Source organism: Notamacropus eugenii, chromosome 7 (assembly GCF_028372415.1).
Source record: "Notamacropus eugenii isolate mMacEug1 chromosome 7, mMacEug1.pri_v2, whole genome shotgun sequence".
NCBI lineage: Eukaryota > Metazoa > Chordata > Mammalia > Diprotodontia > Macropodidae > Notamacropus > Notamacropus eugenii.
The window spans coordinates 88,664,032-88,686,985 of NC_092878.1; the positions used below are offsets into that span (position 1 = coordinate 88,664,032).

The 22,954-nt window shown below is 37.6% G+C and overlaps 1 long non-coding RNA gene across 1 annotated transcript in view; it reads right to left on the reverse strand.

Annotated features, from left to right (window-relative positions):
- Positions 1-3,456: 3,456 nt before the first annotated feature.
- LOC140514911 (uncharacterized) overlaps positions 3,457-22,954 on the reverse strand; it is a 68,637-nt gene continuing 49,139 nt past the window's right edge. The window contains exons 2-3 of the long non-coding RNA XR_011970773.1: positions 6,725-6,806; positions 3,457-3,687 (exon numbers count right to left, since the gene is read on the reverse strand). This is a non-coding gene — a long non-coding RNA (uncharacterized lncRNA). The remainder of the gene's footprint in view (positions 3,688-6,724; positions 6,807-22,954) is intronic.

The following is a 22,954-nucleotide window of genomic DNA, read 5'->3' on the forward strand; positions in this document are numbered from 1 at the left end:
AAGTTCTTTGAGGTCAGGGGCTGTTTCACTTTTGTCTTTGCATCAGCAATACTAAGAATTGTGCCTTGTATATTTTAGATATCTTATAATTTTTAATTGAATTTGTCATAGACATAGTTAAATGATTTTTATAATAGTGCTTTAAGATTTGTAAAGTGCTTTTCTTTGAGGCAGTTAGATTGCATAAGCCTTAGAATGCTGGACTTGGAATCAGAAAGAATTGAGTTCAAATATTGCCTCAGATACTTACAAGTTATGACCCTAGAAAAGCAATGCAACCTTTGTCTGCCTCAGTTTCCTCATATGTAGAATGAGCTAGAGAAGAAAATAGCAAACCACTCCAGTATCTTTGCCAAGAAAACCTCCGATGGGATCATAAAGTCAGACATGCTTGAAAACAATTGAACAAGAAGATTTGTGAGGGTCAGATGTGATAATAGATGCAAAGTGCTTCACAAAGAGTAAAACACTGTAACACTTAAAACACTACTAGCTGGTACTTGTACATCAACAGTATCCTATCCTGTACCCTGTGACCCCTACTACTAGAGAGTGGAATAAAGTGGTTCCCCTATAGCCTTTAGAGAGTGTGCCCAGGCTGGTCATCACTTTATTTCCCAGCAGGTTACATTCTTTGGACTTCTCTGTCATGCTCTGGGTACCTTTTCTCCTCCCTCTCCTCCCCCCACCCCGGGGCCTTTCCTTTCCTTTTGTGTGTTGTTATTGTGTGTTATTATTGTTATTCCTTGAGAGGAGAGACTTTCCTTTTAGAACTTGTTTGCCCAGTACTTAGCACAATGCATGGAACATAGTAGGTGCTTCATAAACATTTATTGACTGACTGACTAAATTAATGTCTGTGGTAGGATTTGAACCCAGGCCTCCTTATTCCAAGTCCAGCTTTCTACGCATTAGTCTGAGATGCATCAATATATTAAGAATGTTTTTAAACTTGTGCAAGGCCACTGATCTGAGCATCATTTTATTTGCTCTCCAGGTAATGATAGTACATGGCCACAGCAATCTTCAGCTCCTTTTTTAAAGGATTTGCTCTACCCATCAACTCCTTTGGTGTTCAGTGAAGCTAGGTGAAAGATGTGCGGCTACAGATAGGAGACTTTGGGGAGAAGCACCTCCTTTGTGATTTTCTGAAGCACAGGGCAGCTTGTTGGTGTACGAAAGCTGCTCTCCAAAGCTACCATGGAGGTAAAAATGGTCATGCTCCTGAAAGTCAAAATTCAAAAGGTGTAGACCAGTAAATGCTCCTTTTTGCTTTTGGGGGTGGCAAAAGAGATGATAGTCTACATAGCACTGGTAAGCAGTGGCTTCTTTGCCTCTCCCTTGTAATCAGATAGGCTGCCACCCTCTGCATGATGGGAAATTTCTGGTAAATGTTTTAAGAGATTTCCCTTTGAGAGAATGTTGCCATGGTCCCAAAAGGAAGATTCAGAGGTGTGGATGATATGAATATGATGCCCACTGGGGAGAAGAGTTTGTAATCAGTGCTGATCACTGCTCTAAAGAGCCATTCTAGACCCAGCCCACTGATCTGAAAATCCAGTGAACTATGTATAAGACGATTGCTCAATACTGTCTTTGTTTTAACTCCCCCTCCCCTCCCCCCAAAAGCATGGTACATAAAGAGAAAGAGAGATAGCTTTGGATTCCTAACACCTAAGGTGAAATGATGCCTTGGAAACCGTGTATGTGACCTTGGTCAAATCACTTCCCCCCTTTATGCTCTCACTTCATAAAAATGTTGGCAATTAATAGCTAACATTGCTATAGCCCTTGAGGAGCTGCAGAGCTCTTTACATGTATTACCTTATTTGATCCTCACAATAAACCTAAGAATAGGTTTGATTATTATGTTTATTTTATGGATGAGGAAACAGAGACCGTCTGTGATATGACTGCTCCAGGGAATGTCCCTCTTAAGTATTTGACGCAACGTTTGAACTCAGGTCTTCAGGACTCCAGTCCAACACTTTATATATTTATATGACACCTGGGACATCATCTATAAAATGAAGGAACTAGGATACATAACCTAATGCTTTCAGTTCTCAGTTTATGATCCTTTGACCACTTCTTTCCTTTGCCACTATGTTTGTTGAAGGGAAGCAAAAGAGGTGAGTGGACCCAGCAAGGTATAGCCACGTGGCAGACAAATATCCTCAGTGTTGTCATTCTAGACCCATAGAGATAGAGCAGAGAAAGCCCAGCCAGCTTATTTTACAGAAGAGGAAACTGAGGCAAACAGAGGTTAAGTGACTTCCTCAGGGTCACACAACTTGTAGGTGTCTGAGGTGGAATCTGATCTAGCTTTTCCTAACTCTAAATCCAAGACTCCATTCACCATTTCGTTACCTTTTCATCCATCTTTGCAACTACTGCCCCAAATTGTTGTCAAGGCCAGATTGAATACTGCCCTCACATTTCATGATGGTTCTGGGCATTGAGAAAGGCCAGCTGGTGACTGGGCAGAGACCACCAACCTCTAGACTGGCCTGAAAGCCAAAGCTCAGAAGGTGAAAGGTCACAGCCTCATCCCACTACACTACGTCTGGTCTGTTTCTTGTTACAAAACAATTTCCAGATCAGGCTTGGACACGATTTTTCAGTAGCTGCTAGGTCTAAAGGAGAGAAGGGGGTGGGGTGGTGGTAAAGGGAAGGCATTCTTTGGCCAGCAGTTTTTGCCCACAGATTTACAGAGCCATGCTGGTAGCTGGATAGAGGGCAGCTTTCCATCCAGCAGTCCCATCTACAGGATAAGTGCTGTAGTTGTGGTGAATCTGGCTTGCTATTTTGAGGACAGAGGATGCATTGTGAGCAGAGGAAAGGAAATGATGGACCTGCTAACAAACAGGATGGTGATTTCTCTGGACCCCTTTGGAAAGAGCCTCTGGCAGTAACCTGTCCCACCAAAGAGACGCACAAACCCCAACCCCATCTTGTACTTGGGGTGAAGGATCACCATAAAAAATAAATAAGAAATTCTAAATGTGTAAATCCTATATAAGCTGAACCATATGGTGCGGGACAAAAACATTTTCTCCCTACATCTTTGGCAAATTTGTTTCTCACTGCATTTTAATCACAAGAAAGTATTAGCACTACTCTTAGTCATATAGTTTAGCCACTGATCTATGGGACTGATAATATGAGTGGCTTAATGATACTTCCACTGTTTGCATAGCTATGAGCATGTTAAAGAAAAAAAAAAAGGTTGTGCACCTAGAAGTGCTAAAAACCTGGGATAACAGCTCATACATTAAGTGGCCTTCCATGGCGAACAAAGTCATTTTTCAGACAAGTCCTAAGGCAGCTTAAAAAACAAGTGTTTCAGTGTTTGCTTCCAATGAGGCAGTTGCCACGTGACTGCCATCCATCTGACATCATTCCTGACAGAGCTTTGTGTCTTTGGTGTCTGATTAAAGCTCCCAGCCATGGTGGTGCCAGACTAAGTACTTTAAGTGAGGTGGCTGAGGAAAATTAATGTGTCAGAGTTGCTAGAAGGTGAGAGTGCCTGATCTGGCCTTCCTTTGGAGGAAGCTACTTGGAATCGCTATTGATGCTTCTTGGGAGAATCTTTTGATGCTATTTCTAGAGCTGCAGCCTTGGTAAAGATGCGCTTTGGAAAGGAAACTTAGGCAGGACCAAAAGTAATTTGGAGACTTTCAGGACCTGGGGAGAAAAAGAAAAAGGGAGAGAGAATAATTACACTTATTCGTGAATGAGATTGAAAAGCTAACTGGGTAAAAGGAGGTCATGTGATCTGAGTGGGGGTGGAGTGGGAGGACTGTTCAAACCACAGTATCCCTGGGGTCTTTAGGCTTGTCTATCCCATTAACATGCCTCATTGCTTTGCAGAGTCACAGCTCTTCTCTGCCTCTGATTCTTTTGTTGCTGAATTAGGGGCAGGAAGCAATGCCATCCACCTCACAGAGGCACTGTGAGAGAATTAATCTTTGGTATCAGGGAGGGATTCTTAGATAAAGGTAAAATTATTCTCAGTGAGTTGTCTCCCTTTCTTAACTTTCTCAGGCATGAGCCTGACTTTTCCTTGCTTCTCCTCCCTCTCAGTATCCCTCATGCCAATCTTACAAGGTTGTTCTGAAGCAAATGCCTTGCCAAACTTAAGATGGTATGTAAATGTGAGCTGCTGTTACACCTCTTACTGTTCTCCTCATACTGAGTGGAAGGGAGTCAGACTGATGAAAGCATGTAGAAAGATGTCGTTGGAAATCAGGACAGTGCATTGGAAGAGAACTGGCTTCAGTGTTGTCTGAAGATCTGGGTTGAAATCTTACGCTGATGCTTTCTACATGACTATGAGGGAGTCTCCTAATATCCTTGGATCTCAGTTGGACCAGATGGCTTGGTCTCAATGATTGATTGATTTGGCATTTAAAAGCTTTTTATAGCCTGGCCCCCTCTTACCTTTGCAGCCTTCTTCCACTCTCCTCCTCTCTACAGACTGTATTATCCAATAGTTGAACTATTTGTTTTTCCTAAACATGACATTCCATGTCAGTTCCCCATATCTTTGCAGTGGCTCTCTCTCATGTCATTCTCACCTCTACACCATAGTTTCCATCTTTTTCAGAACTCAGATTAAACCCACTATATTCAGGAGATCTACTCTAACTCACCCCTTCCCCACTTTCTAGCGCCTTCCTTTTTAAGATTACCCTCAATTAAGTCCATATGTATCTTGTTTAAACCAAATAATTGTCTTCTCCACTGTGAATGTGAACTTTGATCTCCAAATGTGAACTTCTTGAGGGAAGAGACTGTTTTGTCTTGCAATCTCCAATTCTTAGAACGATGCTTAGCACACAGTCAGTGATTTATAAATGCTTGCTAACTGAATGAGTCTCTGATTTCCTCTTACAACAATGGCAGAACCATAACCAATAATCTCCTTTTTCAGGGCAAGCAGCACAAATTGTACCCTTAAGTCAACTTCTTAAGATAAATTCGGTTGAGACAAGTGTAGAGAGACCTGGGATGCCATGTGGAGACGAGACAGAATACAGAGCATAACTAGGTGAATGCTGAGGAAATTGCTAAGTGGGATGGGTAGAGGACCAGGAAAGGGGATGGCCAGGCCAGGAAAATCTCACCTAGGATGGAACTACCACAGAGTGAGGGAAAGAAGTTTGTCACCCAAGAACTTCATGTTTTAATGAATTATGCTTGTTAACTAGGTGCTAAGCTTAATTGTTTCTTTGTTATGGAAGGAGTGCATTACTATAAGGATCCTCCAAATATCAGTGACCTAAGGCAAAACCCTCAACCTCCAATCCTAGTTATGGCTCTAGATTTGTCACTCCTTACACTGTGACACTATAGATACTACCATGGCAGAATCTCATTCTCTTCAAGAAACTGCACTGTCTGTGGAGTCAACATGAGGGAACTGGGGCATGGTTAACAGCTGCATGTGAACAGTAATTCCACTGTTCATGTTCGCATGTACTTCTCTGTTACCCAGCAGAGGGATGTTCTTATGCTCCTCTTAAAATAGCACTTGAAATTCTTCCACTTTGCCAGTGACTATAGAGGTTGTTGACAGCCAGAAGGCAATTATAGGAAGAAAGGGAGAATATGGAAAGAGAGCAAAAGAAAAGGGAGGTCTCTTTCTCCCCACCACATGCCTTTTACTAGCATTCCCCAGATGTGAAAGGGAGAATGAAACTGACCTCATGTGAATTAACTAGGATTGTAAAGGAGCAGGTCATTTTAATTTATGAAATGAAGGATGTGTAGGTTTTATTGACTCAGCCATCAGGAGACTCCTTTCTGAAATCACAGTGGAAAATCTCAGTTCTAGTTTCTGTACCAAGAGACAGCATAGAGTAATGAGGAAGGAGCGCCCTAGTCTTAGACTCAGAAGAACAGATTTGGAATAGTTACTTTCTTACAGAATTGCCTTAAGCACCTTAGATACATATTAGTTCTTTGGCCTTCAAAAAGTCACTTTCTCTCAGAACTTTAGATTCTTCATCTATAAAATGGGGAGGATATTCTTTGTATTACTCATGGGTTTCTTTGAGGATTTTATTTTGCTAAACTTAAGGTGCTGGTAAGAATGTTCTCTCGTCTGACCTCTACCTCCTGAAATTTCTAGTCCCCTTTAAAACTCAGCTCAAGTAACATCTTCTACATGAAGCCTATCCTGGGTTGTGTTAAACTAAGTGCCTGAAAGGAGACGGGGTCCAATTTCTAATTGCATAGTTTTTTTATGTGAATTTAAATGATGGATGGACTTGTCTTTGTGAGAGTGGCATTGTGCTATATTTTTGAGTTGATGGGGAAATTTATCATTGTTCTTCACCTTCTGGGAAAATTTTGTCCCCATGGTACAGATATCTAGTTAATGATTTCATAAGAATATGAGTGGAGCTTTCAGCATCAGTCATAAACTCAAGGGGCTTCATGATTCACTGGGAGTAATTCTGGGACTATAGAATAGACAAATTCTCTCATTCAAGAATACACAGATGAGCACATGCCAACCAAGTGAGCTCACAGGTTTTCTGAGGCAGTAGATTTTATTTTGTGTTGGAGGCCCCCCAAGAATCTGGACATTTTAAGTTTAAAGAGGATCTTAATGTAGGTTAATACTAAGAAGTGTAGATTAGGAAGTTTAGGTACCAACTAATCTGGTACTAGATAGTTTTCTTAGATTAAGATAAAACAAAACATTTCTAATTACCTTTATAAAAGTAATGAAGTAGCTCCAGAAGAGGTCTCAAAGGCCATTTAGTCCACATCCTTTCATTTTACAGATGAAGAAACTGCAACCAAGAGAAGGTAAGTGATTTGCCCAATTTCACACAGATAAAATCAAGATTGTATCTAAGGGTCTCAGAATCCAAATTCAATACATTTTCCTTTGCATCTCTCTGCCTCCTAGTACTGTAACTTACTGTTTTCACATACCCAAAAACCCCATGCTTGGCACAAAGTGGGCAGTTAATACATATTTATTAAGTTGGATTGGAATGGATTAGAAGGCAAAAAAAAAATCCTTGACCAAAAAGAGTTTGACACCTAGGATTTGAGTTTAGAATGAGGGAATTTTTCTAAAACCCATCCTGTAGTGATGAAATTCCTGGGGCTAAGGTCAAGGCCCCCTAGGTTGCTTCCAAGGAGGAACTAGAGTTGCAGTAAAACATATTGAGATCATCAATTGATCAATCAATCAGCAAATATTTATCAGACACTTACTGGATAGATTCTGGGCACTGAGTTAGGTGTCAGAGATGTGAATACAAAGAATGAAGCTAAGCAATCACCAATCTTAAGGATCATTGTCTTAAATTCAGAATTACATTCATCATATGTTATACGGTCATACACTTTCCATTCTTCTGGTTTTTACAGATGAAACAACCAGTGTAGGGCTTGTTTCTTTTTTAATTTCTTTTTTGTTACTGTTTTTGTTGCTGTTTCACTTGCTGGGAAATCATGCACTGTCACATTACAAGTTTAGGCTGAAGGAGATATCACTTGACAGGACAGAGGGTGGAACTGAGACTATGCCATATAAGGATCACTTAAAGAAACTGGGGATGTTTAGGGTAGAGACATGAAGACTTATGGGGTACATGGTAACTCTTTTGAAGGTAAAATAAAATTTATCTGTTTGGCACCAGAGGACAAAACATTGAGCAATGGGAAGTAGCAGTAAAGGGTCAGATTTAGGTTTGATCTCAGGAAAAATTTCCTAATAATTAGAACTCCTCTTAAGTGGAATGGACTACTTCAGAGGGTCATAGTCAGTCAATCAATAAATATTTAATAAGCACCTACTATGTGCTAAACAGTATTCTAATCTTTTAAACTGTCAATTGGGAGTTTGAGTTAATGTTTATGTCTAATAATTTAATAAAGACTTTTGTATTAGAAAAACTAGATGGAAGAGGTTGTAAATGTTTTATATTTAACCAAACTTAGGGAAAACTTGACTGCTTGGAACATATGATCATACAAAGAAAGACAAAAGAAAGTCTCTGCTCTCAGGGTCAAAGTATAATGTGAGAGAAAATATGCAAAGAACTATGTAAAAAAACATGTACACAATAATTTAGATGTAATCAACAGAGAGAAAGCACTAGAATTTTAGGGAGATCAGGAAAGACTTTCTACAGAATATGAGATTTGAGCTGGGACTTGAAGGAGATGAGGAAAAACAGGATGTAGAGATGAAGAAGGCAGCATTCTTGGCAGGGAGGATAGCCAGTAAAAATACCTGGCATCAGAAAACAGAGGGTCTTGTTTGAGAAACAACAGGAAGACCAGTGTCAACTGGGTCACAGAATATATGGGGAGGGGCGAGTAGGGTGATAGGGTAAATTATAAGAAGACTGGAAAGGTGCAGGGTGGCGGAGACAGGTTATGAAGGGCTTTGAAGGTCAGAAGTTGAACCTGGAGATGATATGGAGCCACTTGAGTTCATTAAGTATATTATGGGGGAGGAAGGGAATGGAGGTAGTAGTGCATAAGGGACAGGGGAAGGGTCACCCTGTGCTTTAGGAGGATCACTTTGACATAGGTTCTCTTTTATTGGAAGTCTTCAATAGAAGGCTGGAGGACCTGGTGTCAAGGGCACCCTAGCTCTCAGGTTCTGTGATTATGTTTTTTTCTTCCTTGATTCCTTTTGGATTCTAAGTACATTCTATAGTCAGGAAAATAATGATTGCTTCTTTATGATCGTATGTTCCAAGCAGTCAAGCTTCCCCTAAGTTTGGTCAACTATGAAAAATTTACATTCTTTTCCATCTAGTGTTTCCAATATAGAAGTCTTTATTAAATTATTAGGCATAAACATTAATTCGAACTCCTAATTGATAGTTTAAAAGATTACACACAAGTAAAGCAAGATTTAAAGATTTAAAAATTATACTTATGTACATATCTATGAATACACCTATGTATATTTATATCTTTTCATCCATATATATGTATATATATGTCTAGATATATTTCTGTTATATATTTAAGAATCTTTATTCTTAATCTTTAGTATTACTTATCACTGTTTAATTAAATGCTCATCAATCTTTACATACAAATGTATATATATATATTTATACATGTGTATGTGTACATATACACCTAAGTATATTTACATATATATATATACCTATGTACATTAATATTATATATATATTTATCTGCTCTTAATTCTTAACTATTACTTATCACTGTTTAATTTAGCCTGCCTCAATCTTTAACTGTCTTAAAACAATCTTAATCTTATCCTAATTTTTCCTAAGCATGAGTAAAACATTTTTATCCATTGGCATAGCCTAAAATATGCCATTACAAGTCATTAGGGTAGAACTTTATTAGAGAAATTGTTACAATTGTTTAACATCTACTTTGGGAAGTACTATGTACTGAGATGATGAAAGATAAGATATAGTCCTTGACTTCATGAAACAAAGAGAGATGTCACATAAATAAATGATTATAATACAAAATAATATATTAAGGACACAAGAAAATTGTGAAGAAAGTATACTGTAACATCTGAATGTTAAAAAAAATCATTCTGATTAAGAACAAACAGGGAAAGATTAATAGAGGAAACGACATTTAAAGTGGTATTTAAAGATGGGTAAAATTTCAACAGACTGAGTAGGGAAAGGGGACATTTAAAGCATTGAAAAGGCAAAGGAGAAGAAAAGCATACAAAAAAGCCAGGATTTGTGAGAAGTAAAGTTTGATTGTATGAAGGGGATGCATGCATGGAAGGGAGTAGAAAAATATACCTGGTACACTATACCATACTCACATACATATTTATATTCCATACACACAGACACACATACACACATATACATACACACACACACATATACACACACACAGCATACTCTGGAAGACCTTGAGTGTCAGATTAAGAAGGATAAAACTTTCTTTGGTAATAGAGAGCCATTGAAAGAGTTTTAGTTTAGAAGTGACATGACTAGATAAATACTTAATGCTATGATTTTTTTTTTCATTTTGAGATATTCTTGGTAGGTGTGGAAACTCCCTCCATAATTCTAAATCACAACCCATTTATGACTTATTACTAATCCTAGAGAATTTGCCTGATGTAAATAGGAGTTAAAACACTTGCTTCCGGTCACATAGATAGCAAGGATCAGAGCCAGGATTTTAACCCATCTTCTGGTCTAAGCCTTGCTATCCACAATAATATGTTGCCTCTTCTTATAAGGATGCAAATAAATATGATTAATGAAACAGTGATGTAGCAGCGCTTCTTAAACTATGACCATACACGGGGTCACGTAACAGAATGTGGGGGTCTGGAAAAATTAGGCAAATATAAAAGATTTCTGAATATATTGTGACCAAAGGTCAATTCAAAATCAAATGTGTAATCAATTCGAGGTATTTCTGGCAGCTATCACCTGTGTTGCATCATGCAGCTTCACTTTAACTTTGGTTCTGAATGCACAAATACACACTTTGCACTGTGTATATCGTCACCCCACACAATACCAACAAATGCTGCCAGAAGCAACTTAACTCAGATTCAAGACTATTGTATGTTATGAATTGTAGTGTTTTTACTGTACATGTAAAGTTTTCTGCTCTTACAGAATCATAATAATTTACTTATAAAAAATAAAAACTTTTAATATTTTCATGCTCTTATTCCTCAGCATGTAAATATCAAATTAGTATATCTTTGGATGGTATTGTGTTAGAATTTTTGATTTTAAAAGTTACTATTATCTACTTCTTTTCTAAAAAAGTATGTAGAAACATGTGTTTAATTGCAGCAAGACAAAAGCCCTTCAATTATATTTCTCCACCATCACTGTTGTAAGTGTGAATATCAGTTTTTTTAAATTAAGTACAAAGAAATGAAATTTCATAAACTAAGGCTAGTATTTCTTTGAGAGATTATTAGCAATATTTAGTTATATTTTAGGACAAAAATAATTTTTGGTTAGAGGTAATTAGCTAAATTTAGACAGAAGAGGTTAAAATACAAAGAAGTTCACCTAAACAAGAAAAAAATATGTCAAATCATTTTTGCAATATGGATTTACTTCTAATCATGATGATGGTGTGGAAAAACTTCTTTGCTTAATTTATAATGAAGTTTTTGGTTGTAGAGAGCATGAAACCTGCCACACTAAAATGGCAACTTAATACTGAACATGCGGCATACTGCAATTAACCAAAGGAATATTTTGAACAACTTTAAAAATTTTCAAATAAAGATAAACAATGTTTTGACAAATTTGTTACTGTCCACAACAAATATTTACTTGCATCTTGTAAAACTTCTTATTTAATTGCAAAAAGCTAAAATGTCTGGCACAATAGATCTCATGTTACCTGCTGCTATTAAGATGTCAGAAATAGTTTATAGGAAAAAGTATGGGGATGAAATTCATAAAGTTCCCTCATTTAATGTTACTGTTTCCAAAAGCATTTCTGAAATTAGTAACGACCAATTCCAGCAGCTTATTATCAGGCTTAAGGACAGTTCAAAGTTTGCAATTCAGTTAGATAAAACAATTGATATTTCTCACAGCACAGTTGTTATTAAAGTAACAACTGTAAGATATGTTTGCTAAAGAAGCATATATGAGAAATTATTGTGATGGTGCTCTTTGGAAGGCCATACAAGAGGGGAAGATATATATATGAAATCTTAAAGTCAATTAATTTTTCACAAATGAAGATTTATAGTGGAAAAATTTCATTGGAATCTGTGGAAACGGTGCTGGAGCAATGATGGGTGGGAATGCTGGATTTGCAGCAAATGTTAAAGCTGGCTGGCAATGAACATATCACTTTTATTCACTGCATGAACCACCTGGAGGCACTTGTAGCCAAAAAAAAAAATCACCAAAGTTAGATGTTGTACTTCACAATATTATCAAAATCATTAACTTCATTAAAATCCATGCCCTTAACAGTTATTTGTTTTCAAATATTTGGAAAGACATGGATCCCAATTACATAAGCTTATTACTATATGCAGAGGTAAGGTGGCTATCAAGAGGGTAAAATTTAGACTATTGAAACTGAAAAATGAAGTTGTTTTATTTTTGACCAAGCAGAAATCCAATTTTGTTAATTTTTTTCATAATAACATGGCTTTTAAAACTGTGTTATTTGTCAGATAGTTGATTCTAAAAAATAAGCTTGGTTCATAAACTACACCTAATTGAAACTAAAAATGTAAGTTATTACATTAAAATGTAATAATGTTAATTATTGTAATGTAATTTAATCATGTAAATTAATGTAAGTTATCACATTAAAAGTTCAAGAAGAATTTGCTGAGTTATCAACTAATGCAGGTTTAAAACTTGAGTTTCCTTTAAAAATCATTAAATGACTTTTGGCTTGGGATTAGCACAGAATTTCCAACAATTTCTGAAATAGCCCTAAACATACTTCTGCCATTTTGTAATTTGTATTTATGTGAAGTGACTTTGACAATTATGAAATGTTGAAGATGCTCTTTATCCTGCAGATCAGATAATACATCAAGATTTAATTCTTTATGTAAAAATAAACAACCACATCCATCTCATCGGTATGCAAATTTGCTTTTGTCTTTAATAAATAGTAAAATTACACACATACCAAAGCATTGTTGTAAAATAAATTTCTTTTTGATTTATTATTAGAAAATGTTTCATTTGTATACCTATTTTACATACCTATATATCTAGGGTCATGTGAAAATTTCTTAGGAGAAATGGGGTTGTGAGTGGAAAAAGCTTAAGAAAGTATGGATTATAGAGGGGAAAGGGGGAGACAGGGAGCCCTGTTTTGCAAAAACAGTAATGAATGTTTTTGCAAATAGTAGATTAGTGTTGTGGCAGTGGTAATAGAGAGGAGAGGATGGATGCAAGGATACTGAGAAAATAAAACCAATAGGATTTGATGACTGAGAAGATATGGGAGATAAGGGTGAGGGAGGATTGGGCATGATATTTCAAACAAGGTTTTCTTTTTTTTTCCCCTTTATTTATTTATTTAACTTTTAACATTCATTTTCACAAAATTTTGGGTTCCAAATTTTCTCCCCTTTTGTCCCCTCCCCCGACCCCAAAACGCCGAGCGTTCTAATTGACCCTATTCTGCCAATCTCCCCTCTCTTCTATCATCCCTCTCTGCCCTTCTCTCCATCCTATACCCCTTTACCTGTATTTCTTATTTCCTAGTGGCAAGAACAGTACTCGACAGTTGTTCCTAAAACTTTGAGTTCCAACTTCTCTTCCTCCCTCCCTCCCCACCCCTTCCCTTTGGAAGGCAAGCAATTCAATATAGGCCAAATCTGTGTGGTTTTGCAAATGACTTCCATAATAGTAGTGTTGTGTAAGAACTAATTATATTTCCCTCCATCCTATCCTGTCCCCCATTACTTCTGTTCTCTCTTTTGATTCTGACCCTCCCCATGAGTGTTGACCTCAAATTGCTCCCTCCTCCTCATGCCCTCCCTTCCATCATCCCACCCACCCTGCTTATCCCCTTATCCCCCACTTTCCTGTATTGTAAGATAGGTTTTCATACCAAAATGAGTGTGCATTTTATTCCTTGGAATTAGTGGAATGTGATGAGAGTAAACTTCATGTTTTTCTCTCACCTCCCCTCTTTATCCCTCCACTAATAAGTCTTTTGCTTGCCTATTTTATGAGAGATAATTTTCCCCATTCCATTTCTCCCTTTCTCCTCCCAATATATTTCTCTCTCACTGCTTGATTTCATTTTTTTAAGATATGACCCCATCCCCTTCAATTCACTCTGTGCACTCTGTCTCTATGTGTGTGTGCGTGTGCGTGTGCATGTGTGTGTGTGTAGTCCCACCCAGTACCCAGATACTGAATAGTTTCAAGGGTTATAAATATTGTCTTTCCATGTAGGAATGTAAACAGTTCAACCTTAGTAAAGTCCCTTATGACTTCTCTTTGCTTTTTACCTTTTCATGCTTCTCTTCATTCTTGTGTTTGAAAGTCAAATTTTCTTTTCAGCTCTGGTCTTTTCATCAAGAATGCTTGAAAGGCCTCTATTTCATTGAAAGACCAATTTTTCCCCTGAAGTATTATACTCAGCTTTGCTGGGTAGGTGATTCTTGGTTTTAGTCCTAGTTCCTTTGACTTCTGGAATATCCTGTTCCACGCCCTTCGATCCCTTAATGTAGAAGCTGCCAGATCTTGTGTTATCCTGATTGTATTTCCACAATATTTGAATTGTTTCTTTCTAGCTGCTTGCAATATTTTCTCCTTGACCTGGGAACTCTGGAATTTGGCCACAATGTTCCTAGGAGTTTCTCTTTTAGGATCTTTTTCAGGTGGTGATCTGTGGATTCCTTGAATACTTATTTTGCCCTCTGGTTCTAGAATCTCAGGGCAGTTTTCCTTGATAATTTCATGAAAGATGATGTCTAGGCTCTTTTTTTGATCATGGCTTTCAGGTAGGCCCATAATTTTTAAATTGTCTCTCCTGGATCTATTCTCCAGGTCAGTTGTTTTTCCAATGAGATATTTCACATTATCTTCCATTTTTTCATTCTTTTGGTTTTGTTTTGTGATTTCTTGGTTTCTCATAAAGTCATTAGCCACCATCTGTTCCATTCTAATTTTGAAAGAACTGTTTTCTTCAGTGAGCTTTTGAATCTCCTTTTCCATTTGGCTAATTCTGCTTTTGAAAGCATTCTTCTCCTCATTGGCTTTTTGAACCTCTTTTGCCAATTGAGTTAGCCTACTTTTCAAGGTGTTATTTTCTTCAGCATTTTTTTGGGTCTCCTTTAGCCGGGTGTTTACTTGTTTTTCATGCTTTGCTTGCATGTCACTCATTTCTCTTCCCAGTTTTTCCTTCACCTCTCTAACTTGATTTTCAAAATCCTTTTTGAGCTCTTCCATGGCCTGAGCCCATTGAGTGGGCTGGGATACAGAAGCCTTGACTTCTGTATCTTTCCCTGATGGTAAGCATTGTTCTTCCTCATCAGAAAGGAAGGGAGGAAATGCCTGCTCACCAAGAAAGTAACCCTCTATAGTCTTATTTTTTTTTCCCTTTTCTGGGCATTTTCCCAGCCAGTGACTTGATTTCTGAGTGTCCTCTCCACCCCCACCTCGCCTCCAGATACGCCCAGCCAGCACTTGGGGTCTGAGATTCAAATGCTGCTTCCCAGCTTCAGGGCTTTGGGGGGGGGGCGGGGCAGGGCTGCTATTCAGTGTGAGATTAAGTTCAGGTGCTCAGGTGGGGGCAGGGCCACCACATGGGCTCAGTTCCCTCAGGGGATTTATGCAGAGACCTTCGACAATGGATCTGGGCTCCTGCCTGCTTGGGGAGCCCTGGACTGCTCCAGCCTCCGCTGCTGCCTCCCAAGAGGGCCTGAGTTATGGGGGTACCCCACACCCCTCTCGACCCACCCAAGAGACCCTCTCCTTGACCGTTGTCACCTGTGGGTGGGGGACCTGCGCGGCTGCTGGAGATTCTGTCCCTGAAGCCTGCTCGGATCTGCTCCTTTCTGCACTGCGCCGCTGAGGCAGGGTTGGACTCTGCTCTGGGTCTGGGGCATGAGGGACCTTTTGCGAGAGGTTTTCAGGCTCTCTGGAGCAGAAATCTCCTCCACTCCATTGTTCTGTGGCTTCTACTGCTCTAGAATTCGCTGGTGGTTCTTTTTTTTTACAGATATTTTATGGGCAGTGGGTTTGGAGGTAGCGCATGTGCGTCTTTCTACTCCTCCATCTTGGCTCCGCCCCCTCAAACAAGGTTTTCTATGGCACTTTTATCTTCAGGACAGTTTACCATTGCAGCTTCCATTGAATTTAAGAAGACATTATGCTGATTTCAAGAGCCTTTACTTTTGAATCTGTTCTTCCAAACTTCTAGCCCCCCTATTTATTCCTGACTCTTCCTGTTTCATACAATTTGACAAAAGTCAGGAAAAAGAACTCACATGAGTAGTATGACATTCTCATGATTATTCCCCCCTGCCAGAAGAAAAGTTCATGGATCTTTTATGAGATTAATACAAGCTTCCTCCTTCCACCAATGCTATCTAGTATTGTTGATTTTTTGAGGGATAGAGGGAGATGGGTGTGTGGAGCTGAGGGGAATGGTCTGGGATCTCCCTCCACATTGGCAATTTGTCTGTCAATTATATGCAATAAAACTATACAAGCAAGCTAGCCAATTTATCTTCCAAAACTCAGGTCTGAGCACATGGCTGCCCTATTCCATAACTTCACTGATTGCCCATTACCTCCAAGAGGAAATATGAAATCCTATGTTTGACTTTTAATGCTTTTCACAATGTGGTCCCTTTCTACCTTTTCATTTTTGTTACATATTATTCTGCTCTCCTTATTCTTCAGTCCAGTCACACTAGTCTCTTGGTTGTTCCTCTCACATGATACTTCATCTGTTGACTCCAAGTGCTTTCACTGGTTGTCCCTCATGCGTGGAATGAGCTCCCTCCTAACTCTGGCTCTTAGCTTCCCTGGTTTCCTTCTAGTCTCAACTAAAGTCTTACCTACTGCAAGAAGCCTTTTCCTGTCTTTCTTAATCCTAGTGACTCCATTCAGAGATTACCCCCAATTTATCCTGTTTATAGCTTGTCTATACATCATTGTTTGCACATCTGTTAGACTGTGAGTTCTTTGGGAGCAGGGATAGTTTTTTTTACCTTTCTTTGTATCCCTTTAGTATAGACACTTCATAAATGTTAGCTGACTGACAGTCTTAGAAAGTCATTTGTGGTACTATGAGGTTGCGACACCTCTATAGTCAGACAATCACAGTATGGGTTAAAGAACTTGAACTTGCTTTGAAATATCAGTAAACTTTTCCTGACTCCGTAGCTGGCAATTATACTAAGCAACAATTTTTGCTTACTTAATTTACATAAACTGTTTTTTTACTTGTTAGCTAAGTTTTAGACAGTTCTACATCACAAATTTGATTCAGATGAAAACTGTTTTCTGAAACCGACACCTTTCCTTAAGAATTAGGAGTTACAAAAATTTTAATTTTATAAGAGCTTTAAAAAACACATGTAAACTGAGCTTAACAAATATGTAATATGCTTTTTAAAAATAGTGTAGTCATATCTGCATATGTGTAGCACATTATTCTATTGTGGCAATATAATGCATTCCAAAGGGATTGAATGAATACCTAGTATGGGCAAAGAATTCTACTAGGTACCAAGACATATAACAAAGAAATATAGGAACCTTTTCCTTTGAAAAGTTGGGAAGCAAAAACATAAAAATTTGGAATGCACAAATAGCCACATAAAACAATACACTATTAAGTGTCATGAGACTTCAGAAAATAGAAAAAGCAATGTGGGCCTGAGGGTAGGGGGAGAGCCTGTAGAGAAAGCAATGTTGGGTGAAACATTTCACCACCCTGGACCTCAGTTACTTCATCTATAATATTAAGAGGTTAAATAAGATCTTCAACTCTAAAGTTATGCCTTTCTACATTGGAGTTGAGAAAGAATAAATAATAGGCAGAGGGGAGAAGACAGACATACAATTAGGATTGTGTACTGTGGGTGTGGGGTGTTATGAAGAAATCCGTCTGGCTGATTCATGTTGGGGAGTACAGGGAGGCAAGATTTGCTAGGTAAAATGGGACCAGAATGTGGAAAACCTTCAATGTCAGAGCCAAAGAGTAGCATGATGAAAGTTGTATTTAAGAGAGATTAGTCTTTTGGCAGTATGTCAGATGAATTGGACAAGAGGGAGAGTGTCAAAGATGACTCCCAAGTTTGGAGCCAGAGTGACTAGGAGAGAATAGTACTTCCACTTTCATGATGCAAAACAGCCGTTTAAAAACTACACTTTGTTCCTGTCTTATTCTAGCTAAAGAAAGTTAGGAATTTGGTACTTCATGGTAAGATTGCCAGGTTGTGAGGGAGAAAGAAACTGAAATTTAGGATCCCTTGCTTTTTTATAAAAGCATAGTTTGCCTTTGAATATCTAAACTCTTTTTTTCTGAGATTTTACCAATATGAATGGAAGAAATTTTATATTCAGTAGGTTTCAGATTTATAGAGGAAGGAAAGGAATGAGTATTTATATAATATCTCCTATGTGCCAAGATTGTGCTAAGCACTTTTACAAATTTATCATATTTAATATTCACAAAAGCCCTTGGGGTTAAGTCTTACTATTATTCCCATTTTACAGTTGAGGAAACTGAGGTAACCAGTGGTTAAGTGATTTGCCCAGGATCACACAATCAGTAAGTATTTGAGGCCAGATTTAAACTTAGAATTTACTGACAAATTTGTAGAGTCCTGTCTAGGCAGCACCATCAAGATAGGCAATGGGATGGAACCTGACACCAAAGGGAGGAAATTAGAAAGCTGAACTTTAAGCCGTAATTCTTATCTGTTATCCATAATGAGTTGTGCACATTCCCAATGATATGTTCCTTCTGACAGTCATTTCTACTTTTTTCAAAAAGATTTTTCTCCTAATACCATGCTCTGCAACCATGAAAGAGAGATCACACATAGATATCAAACTTCATGAGAATTATCTCAATAAATCATGGCAGTTTTCAGAGGCACAGAGTAAGTTCCACTTTCCTGAGCAATAGATGAAGCACAAATGGAGTGCCTTCCTGGAAGTCACCTAAATAAGACCAGAAGCCAAAATAAGGAAAGGAGGGAAAATGGCAGTGCTCCCCTTTTTTAAAATTCTTTGATAGGATGTCTCCCCCTGCTTTATTTAACGAAAAGTGGTCCTTATTTTCATTTGGGTACCTATTGACATTCCAAACCTTTTTTTTCAAAAAATGTTTCAAAATAATGCTCACTTTATTATCCTTCTTTTCTCTGACCTTCTGAGACAGAATAATTCCCTTTTTTTACAGTAACATTTTTTCCAAAGCCAGTAACAAAATGTCAATGAAATAATCTCTCACTTCTACAATCATGTTCTGAGGGCACCTGAACCAGCTACTTTCTATATAGTCAGATGTTCCTACTTACCTTCCAAGAAGCCAAAGAAGGAAAAAATATGTGTGGCATCTATGCAGCCTGGATTATCAACTAATGGACGCATAGTTCACATAACTAAATTAATTTTACTTAAGGAATCAGTAAAGACTTGAACTCTGGTCTGAAAGGTGAAAAATGACCCTTTATCTGTGAAGGTACTTAGCTCCAACCATCCCTCTAGGCTTCTGAAGTGCAATTTCATCTAAGTAATGAGCCACGACTTCATCAACCTAATACTGTAGCCCTTCTTAATAAAAAATCTTTGAGAGATTAAGAAGCTGTGGATAGCTATTCATCTGTTTATTGAGCAAATTACCTGTTTTAAAAAAAAAGAGTGAGGGCTGAGCTCTAGAGTTTTCATTCATTTAATTATGATGATATTACGTGGAGGAAATATTAAGCATATTCAAGATAATGCAGAATAAATACAAGTGGAAGTATAAGTAATATTGTGTGTTCAGGGCCATTGGTGTTTCTAATAACAGTAAAATCACAAGCTTGGTCCCAAAAATATTACAGCCTTGATACTCATTCTTATAAATTCCAGAAAAAAAACATTCAATGTTCGAAAGATATAAATTCTAGGGGTTCCCTTTAAAAAAATCACACTATAAATTCTGGAGGAGAAAGTGAGGCTGGTGACTTTACATACCCCTCCCTCACTTAAATGTAATTTGCTTGCATGTCATGCATCACCTCATTGATGTCATGGTCCTCTTCAAGAATGAAAGACAAACAACAATAAAAATAACAACTATTAGGTCAATGTAGAAATGATTTTCACTGGCATGCTGGCTGTCCCCAGATCCCAAGGCTATTTTCCCACTCCTACAAGGCTCTCCTACTTCTTCCTAAATCCACTGATCCATCTACATATCAAAAACTGTCCTCACCAAGTGTGCCAAGCATAATATACAAAGTTACACTAAGAATGTGAAAGAAAAGGGGCAGCTGGGTGGCTCAGTGATTAGAGCACCAGCCCTGGAGTCAGGAGGACCTGAGTTCAAATCTGGCTTCAGACACTTGACATTTCTTAACTGTGTGACCCCACTGGGCAAGTCACTCAATCCCAATTGCCTCACTTCTTCCCATCCAAAAAAAATAATATGTAGAAAAAAATGCTAGAATTTGGTATCAGAATACTTGACTTTGAATCCTAGCTCGCGTAGCTTGTTAGCTCCTAGTTCTGATACTTTCATAGCCTTGATCATATCTCTTTGCATCTATCTACCTTAATCTTCTCTACTACAAAATGAAGGGACTGTATTACTTGTGCTTTACAAATTGTCCTGCTCTCTTTCTCTTCCCCTGCTCCTTCCAAATCAATGCAATCTTAGCTCAGTGTTGATCTGATTAAAGCAATTTATCAGACAAGAAGTTTGCTTCCAAAAGCAAAGCTTGCAAATCCAAATAAATCTCCAACTCGTCACATGTGGATGTGTAGGGTTTAAAGATATTTTGTAGCCAGGGAGCATTTTGGAGGAGTTCTTTGTCTATTTCAGAATGTATCACACTGACATTGACCCTCCCCCAGCTCTTCTGCTCATGAAATGAGGTGCAAAATGACAATGATGATGGCTCACTTTTATATTATACTTTCAACTTTGTAGATGCTTTACATCCATGATCTCATTTGAGTATGTATTCTTTACTATTATTGCCCTGCTTCCTATCTTGCCTCCATCTTACACTTTCTCTCACCTTTGAAAGTGTCTCTGCCTCCCACTGAGTCAGTAAAAACAAAGTCAATGTTGACAGAGACAGTATTGATCACACAAAGAAAGTCCTGAACATACAAATGGCCAATCTGCAAATCCAAAGGCTCCATCCTCTCTATTTACCTTTTTTTATCAATTATTTTCTCTTATTACATCAAATACATCTTTCATCAAAGCTGTAAGAAAGGAAAAATGAGTGACATGGTTAGTGAGATGGAATAGAATTAGATGTAAAGGAGAAAAAAGAGTTAGGAAAAGGGGGTAATTTTCTGAGAAAAGAGGCTGATGTTAGTTTGCTTCCATTTCTGTTTGACATATGTGACTATTGTCTCCAAAGAAAGCAGTATGTAGTTAATTTAAATGATTTTTTCCTATTCCTCTCTATCCCATGAAGGCATTCTCAAAAATAACTTACTCAGTAACATATTAAGATTCCTGGTTTTAAAACTATCACTTGGCACTCATTATTTGGAATTCAACCACTGAAAAGAGCATCTTTATTCCATCAAATTCATGAAAATTTTAATATATAGTTTCCTAGATCCAGCTCTCCATTCTTATTTGGGGGGAGGGGAAAAGGCCATACAATTAGAAATTTCTATTATTCTGTGAGAGATAATACAAAAAATAAGTTAAAGATTTATTCCTAAAATGTGATGTAGAAGACTGAATGGAGTGAAAAACAAAAAGGGTTAATGATTGCAACACAGAATCCTATCATTGCCTAATTAAGTAATTAAGTATTAAATATAAAAGCATTTTGTAAGCAAAGTGAAATAGTATGCCATAGTAGATGCAAAGATGACTTTAGCATTGTTGCTGACACAGAATAACTGTGTGATGCTGAGCAAATTGCTTTTTCCCTCAGTGTCCCAGGAAACTCTAAGACATTAAGTTGGAGAGAAGATATCACCTGACATTGGTAGATTCTGATCCTACCTAGGAGCTACCTATGCTAATGAAATCACAAGCCTAGACCCAACAACAACAAAAAAGGAAACAGAAGCTCAGCCTTAGAGCATTTATGTTTTGCATTCTATCAAATGGGATAAAGTAAGGGTATTAAGGAAGAAAACAAGCATTTGCCAAATGCCTTCTATATGCCAGGCTCTATGCTAAGTGCTTTACAAATATTATGCTATTTTAATCGTATGGTAAATAGAATTAAAACATTAGACTTGGAGACAGAAGACCTAGATTCAGGTCCCAGCTCTACCATTTGTTTGGGTCTCAATTTCTTATAAAATGAAGGCATTGAATGACCTCAAGGTCCCTTCCAACTCTACTTTGTTGATTCTATGATTCTACAATGTCTTTAACAGTAAAAAGGCAGCTGTGGAGTAATGGGTAAAAGACCTGAGTGTGTATCTGGAGGACTTAAATTTGAGTCTTCATTATTAACCTTCCATCTTAATTCTGTGATCATAGACAGGTCACTTAACCCTGCTAAGTCTCATTTTTTCTATTTATAACGTGAGAATAATCATACTATATGTCTATTTAAAAAATTATACTTGCATAATCTACATCATAGATTTATACTGGATCTTATAAAAGATGGCATTATAACAGAGTACATAGAAACATAGTTTCAAAGTCAGGGAAACATGTTCCAGTCCTTTCTCTGATACTTACTGCTTATGTAATCATAAAGAAGTCACTCAAGCCTCTCAATTACCTAAACAACTTTAAGATTACAAATTGCAGAGAAGGTGCCAGTCAGCTCCAATAAAGGGAGTCCTTATGCCAATGAAATCACATGTTCAGTCTCCATCTCTGCCAAAAAAGATAATGTATGTGAAGTGTTATATAAATTCTAAAACACTATAGAAATGTTTACTGCATAGTAGGAAAATGCAAATAGACATATAATGAGAGACATATAAAGACAGTCCAGGGATATCAATATAGAATGTTGGCACCTTTTGGATTCAAGCATTTGCTTGGTAGACAGCTATGGGCTTGCTCCTAAAATGGCATAAGCTATTTCTGTCATCTCTCTGCTATTTTCATACCTAGAAACTCAATTTCACTTCTAGCAAAAAGGAAAGATAGAAAAGTTACTGAGTGTTGAAGATTTTCATTCTGCTCTGAAAATGATCCATAGTTACAATTAACTATGGTAAAAAATGAGAAAAATCTAGATTAGATACAGAATGCCATTCAGGATATATATATATATATATGTATATATATACATACACATATATATATA